This window comes from Emys orbicularis, chromosome 17, assembly GCF_028017835.1.
Source record: "Emys orbicularis isolate rEmyOrb1 chromosome 17, rEmyOrb1.hap1, whole genome shotgun sequence".
In the NCBI taxonomy this organism is placed as follows: Eukaryota; Metazoa; Chordata; order Testudines; family Emydidae; genus Emys; species Emys orbicularis.
Window position 1 is genome coordinate 7,226,785 of NC_088699.1, and position 6,000 is coordinate 7,232,784.

Consider the following 6,000-nt stretch of genomic DNA (forward strand, 5'->3'; position numbering starts at 1 on the left):
ATTTACCTCATTCATCGTTATATCTGATAATTAAAAACATGAAACCATCTGACTACGCACATAGCTAGCCTATGTTAACACACGTCCTTGCTGTTCCCCCCCATCCTCCCTCTGCTTCTTCCTAGTGTTATATTCACTGTTGCATCCTGTCTTACATTAGATTGTGAGCTGCTGGGGGCAAGGATTGTTCTATATCTGTCCAGTGCATAGTACAACGGGATCCTAATCCTTATTGGGGCCTATATGTGCAACAGTAATACAAATGATAAGAATAATCATCCCCGCCTTCATTTCTTCCTCGAGTTTCTTTCCAGACTGGGGGATACAGATAGCTTTCTTTGTGGTGTTTTTGCCAAAGATTCTAGCGGTATGTCTACACTGCAAAGACAAACCCGTGGCCCCGAGTCTCCGAGCCCAAGTCAATTGATTCAGGCTCATGGGGCTGAAATAGCTGTTGGACATTGCGGGTTGGGCTGGAGCACAGGCTCTGAAACCTGGCGAGTAGGGAGGGTCTCAGAGCCCAGGTTCCAGCCTGAGCTGGACTGTCTACTTTACACTGTTATGTTCAGCCCCACAGCCCGAGCCCCATAAGCAGAATTCAATTGATCTGGGCTCTGAGATTCAGCGAACAGGTCTTTTATTCAGGGCCAGCTCCAGGCATCAGCCTCTGGGGCGGCACATGCTAAGGGGCGGCATTCTGTCCATTCTTGGGGCGGCACAGTCCGAGCAGCTTTTTTTTTCTTTTGCTTGGGGCTGCAAAAATGGTAGAGCTGGCCCTGTTTTTATTACAATGTAGATACACCCTAAGTGACTTAAGAGCACAAGGCCTGCTGAAAGTTAATGGGACTTAAGCTCCTGAACTGCTTAAATCATTTTGAAAATCCCATTCTCAGTTATCTCCAGACACCATCTGAGACTAGTATGTCAGACCTTCAGTATGGACCCAGTCGGAACAAAAATGCTTGTTCATTTCAAAAGATTTTTAAAAAGTCATAAAAACATTTAATATCACATTTTGTAAGTCTTTCTTCAAAACCTAACTCTGGATCTAAACTACATCCTATTGGTTTTTTTAAATAACAGCCTCTTCCCTTCAGTAATCACCTTTACATCATCACATTTTTAAAAGAGTGATCTCAAACATTATTTAGTTTTAAGTTTGTTGTGTGTGTATTTTGCAAAGTGTTTCTTTAGTGAAGGTACCTTATGAATTACCGTAACTAGTTGATTTCATAGTACTGGGAGAGGAAGTCAACAGTTGATGGCTCCACAACATCAAGAACCTTTGAGAGAAATCTATACTAAGCTCTCTTGTATGTTAAATCCATAAATGCTAAGCATGACGCAGCATGGAATTCTGAGGCACCTGTTTCATGCGGGTCGTGTCATATTTTCAACATGAGCGAGTTTAAGAGCTCTTGGCAGCATTAATGACAAATGCTATCATTAACTAGTTCTCTTTTAAAAGTGGAGGCAGTGCAATGATCTAAAGTCCAAAGTACCTTGATGTGTCCGTTGAATGGCTTTTACCTGGGGAGAAGGCAAAGGCTGCAAGGGAGGGTTTTAAAGTCCTGCGGTTGTTTATTGATTTTATTTACTTCTCTGAAATTGATTAAGGCAGAGACCGTGAAGAAGGGCTTATTTAGTGGAAAAGAAGGGAGGATAAGCTAAAAGCTTTTTATCCCTTGGACAGTTGGAACTTCCAACCTTACAGCACTATTGCTTCAGAATTCCCAAGCTCAAATTTGTGGATACTATTCACAAAATATACATGATAGTTGTCTGCACTCATGCTGGAATGCTTGAGACAAAATTCCCTTGGCAAAATCATAATCTACAAAAAAATTAAAAAAGAATGATAATCTACCCATAAGCCAGTTTCTGCAGCAGTATTATTGTTTTATGTATGGTAATTGGCAGCAGTAATAATAGCCTTTTATCTGTACCGATAAAAAGACTCAAAGAGAAGTGATATTCAAAGGGGAATACCTAGGAATGCTTGGAAACAAGGGAGTCTTCAGTGCCATGCCCCGTTATCCTGCTGAAGTTTAGAAATGAAATGCTCCTCTGTCTACTGTTGCCTTGGATCCTTAGCATCAGTGGTGGTGTTGTTTTTGGTACTGCTATTCTTTAATCTCATGTTCCCTGGGTCCTGTCAATATCTTGAAAATTCCTCATCTGTTCATTCTGTGAAAACACCACTTTGTCTCTTTGGTAGGCATTTATCTGTTTAACCACCTTTTCCAATATGACATCCATATTTTGTTCACTTTACTGCTCTTCTGCATCTATCTATGTCGAAGGCTCTGGGGTGGGACTGATGTATTCTCTTTGGAAGCACCATATCTACTTATCTGGTGTTCTATACAAGTCCTAAACGACACCCATGTTTTCTTCAATCAGCATCCATACCTGTAGGGCTGCACTAAATCAGAAGATAATGAAACTTTGCAAATGTACAGTGCTATGTAAATGCTAAGTGCTCTACAAGCAACAATTAATGCTAAAAACATCCCAGGAGGAAGATGGGCACAGAGTTACAGTGACTTGTAACAGGGTTGGGCTTAGAACTCATATTTTTGAGTCCTGCGTTCATTCTATTAGACCACACTCCTTCTTAGTCTTCTTGTTCACCTGTGTCACTTAAACTGACCCAGATTTACTTGATTCCACCCTTACTGAACTTACTGAACTGTTCTTTTTGAGTCTTGCAACGGACGTTCTCATGCTGCTACATATCTCACTCTGGTGCACTCCCTTACTCCCTTGTTTCATCTGGGCCCCTACCTCATCAGCTTGTTTTTAATTCAAATCAATTCTGAAGATCAAGTGTCTTCAACAGATGCCCAAATATGAATTCCTTTCACTGTCTGGCTACTGCAACCCTATCACCATGGCCCTGTTCATCAGACTATTGTGATGTTCTTCCATCAGCCTGGGGGGCTAACAAGCAGCCTTCTCAAAGGGTGGCAGAAATGCTGCTGGGTGAATGAGGTGATTGAAGATAGCTATGTAAGAAACATGTAGCCCACCCTCTGTATCACATATGCAGCAGTTATCACGCACTACTCTTCACACTGGTATTTTATAATTATGCCAAGTGCTTTAAGAGAAAATAGGTGCTAAATAGTCAGCGAATAATGAAATAAAATGAGACAAAGCATTGTATGTAACAAAGCATAAATACAATAAATCAAATCAGTCAAAAGAATAGGGGTCTTTTACATGTCATCATTATGGATGGGTGGCATGTTCCTAGATGAACAGATACATTGAATTAATCTAATAAACATCTAAATTTACTGTGTCTCAATTTAATTTTAATTTGATATAAAATGTTACTGGAAGGAATTATATAAGTTTGCTCTCCAAGACCAGGCTTCACTATAAATGTAATGGTGGATCAAATCCTACATTAGTGTTTAAAATCTTATCTCTATTAATCTGTTTTGGTACCTTTGAGAACACAGTTAATTTAATCTGGACAAAGACCTAGCCATCATAAAGTCTCAGTTTGTTTTCCCAATCTAGAACTTTTTTCATTGTTAAACCTGGGATTGCCCATTGTGTAAACTCTCTGATTTGTATTTTAAAAAGGAATGGATAAATAAAGTTACTTCTAAGCATTTTAAGGCAAAATTCTAGTGCTTCTGAAAGATCATTTAGTATTTTGTACCACAGAGAGGCTCCTCCTGAGATTTGGGTTCTACTGGGGTAAGCACCAGACAAACACAAAGTAAGACAATCTGTGCTCAAAGAACCTCCAGTTTAAATGGACAAGTTACACAAAGAGTGGTGAAGGAACGTGGGTTTTTTAAATGTATCATGTTTATTATGTTAGTGCCTAGTGGTTTATTGAGAACAGGGCACCATGGTGCTAGGCACTGTATAATCACAGAATAAGACACAGTCCCTGCCCCCAAAGAGCTGACAATCTAAATAGATAAGACAAAGGGTAGGGGAAAGAGATAAAACATACAAGCAAACTAACATGGTGATGGCTGCAAGAGCCATGTTAGTTCTGTGATTCTCCTCCCCCCTTTTTTTTATTTAAATCCTTTCAGTTGGGTCATGTTAGGAGGGGCATAGTTAGATGGAAAGACAAAGGAATGGAGGAGGTTGGAGACTGTGAAGGAGAAAGGGGGAAGGGTTGGAGCCGGGGCGATAATGATGAGCGTGAAAGCTGTAGAAAGCAGTCTTATGCCATCATCAGTTTCCATTGGTCCCTCATTCAATTGCTTTCTACAGCTGCTCTCCTAACATTGATTTCTGGACGGCACCCCCCCCCCCCCCGCAGTTTCTTCCAAACCCACATGACTGCAGGGCACTGCAAATGTTATCACCCCTGTTCTACACCTGCCAAACAGAAGCACAGAGAAATTAAGGGGACATGCACAAGATCACTCAAGAAGTTCCTGTTGGAGCTAGGAATTAAACCCAGATGTCCTGAGTTCCAGGTCAGTTCCTTTAACATGGCCATCTTTCTTCTCAAAAGATACTAGAATGAGAATAGTAGAGAGTGAGACAGAAGTCCTTTATCTATCCACAGAATAAGTTAGACATCATTAGCAGGTCAAGTCTTCCCAATATCCATCAACTCAGGACTGAAAGCTTTTCTATAAGAGGATGTTTTCTCATGTGTTCAATCCAGTCACATGACACTGTGATAATGCTGCAACTCCCACCTTCTTCCATGGGCTGTGTCCTATATGAACCATACTTGGGCTGTATTGGCCACAGAAACCAGTTTTCTACATTTTCTAGTTGGAAATGACCCAGAGTATGTATGTTTCTAGGACTAATACTTTCAAAGGTAATCATATTTGAGTTGTATAGATTAAAAAAAGAAGAAGAATATACTTTTTCTTATCTTACAAATGTCCATTCTATATCTTAAAGGTGTTTTTAATCATGAGCCCTGTAAGGAAGCCATTTATTCTGCCTCATGCAATTTAAATGCACCCCTTTATATGGGAACAGAAATTTGCTCCTGCCATGTGATGGCTGCAGCATTCTTTGAACTGGATACATTTCTTAGATTGAAAAAGCACATAAAAGTGACATTCATTGTAAATGGATACAAGCCACAAAGTTCAGATCAATATCCAATTTTCCCTCTGAGTTTGGGGGTGTTTGAAGATGCTCATCTACTCCAGCTTATAGTGTTTCCTTCCCATCCCTGGATTCCCCTTTTATTGAGTTATGAGCTCGCTATCTAGCAAAGAAGCTCTGATACTTGTCACAGGGTCGGGGAGCCTAGAATTTCAGGGGGGAAATTCACGTTCCAGTTAATGGTGGCACATTCACTCCCACCAGGTATGTCTTGCAACCCCTTCCCACCCCCTCCGTGGTGCCCTTCCCTTCAAAGTGTCCCCTCCCGCCAGTGAGGCCCCTCCCCATCCAGTGTCCCCTCCCCTCAGTGGGGCCCCGCCCCATCCAGTATCCCCTCCCCTCAGTGAGGCCCCGCCCCATCCCAACATCCAATGTCCCCTCCCCTCAGTGAGGCCCCGCCCCATCCAGTGTCCCCTCCCCTCAGTGAGGCCCCGCCCCATCCCAACATCCAGTGTCCCCTTCCCCCAGTGAGGCCCCTTCCCATCCCTCCAGGCCCCTTGCCCCCCATCCAGTGTAGCTCCTCCCTCCATTGACGCCCCATCCCCTCCAGTGTGGTCCCCCCTCACCCAATGTGACCCCTTCCCCCATCCAGCGAGGCCCCATCCCCCACACCCACCACGGCTCCTCCCCCCCAGCGAGGCCCCAAACGCCCCCTATCCAGTGCGCCTCCCGCGCCCACCACCTCACGGCTCCCTGCGGCGACCGAGCCCCGCAACTGGGGGCGCTCTATGCACCACGTGACACAGGTCGTTCCAGCCCCGCCCCCGGGGAGTCCCCTGCGTGGCGTCAGCGCGCCGTGTCCGTTAGGGGCGGTGCACGCTGCTGAACCACAACACTCCCCCGGCACGTGACCCGGGAGGGGGCGCCCCACGTGACTCGGCATGGAGG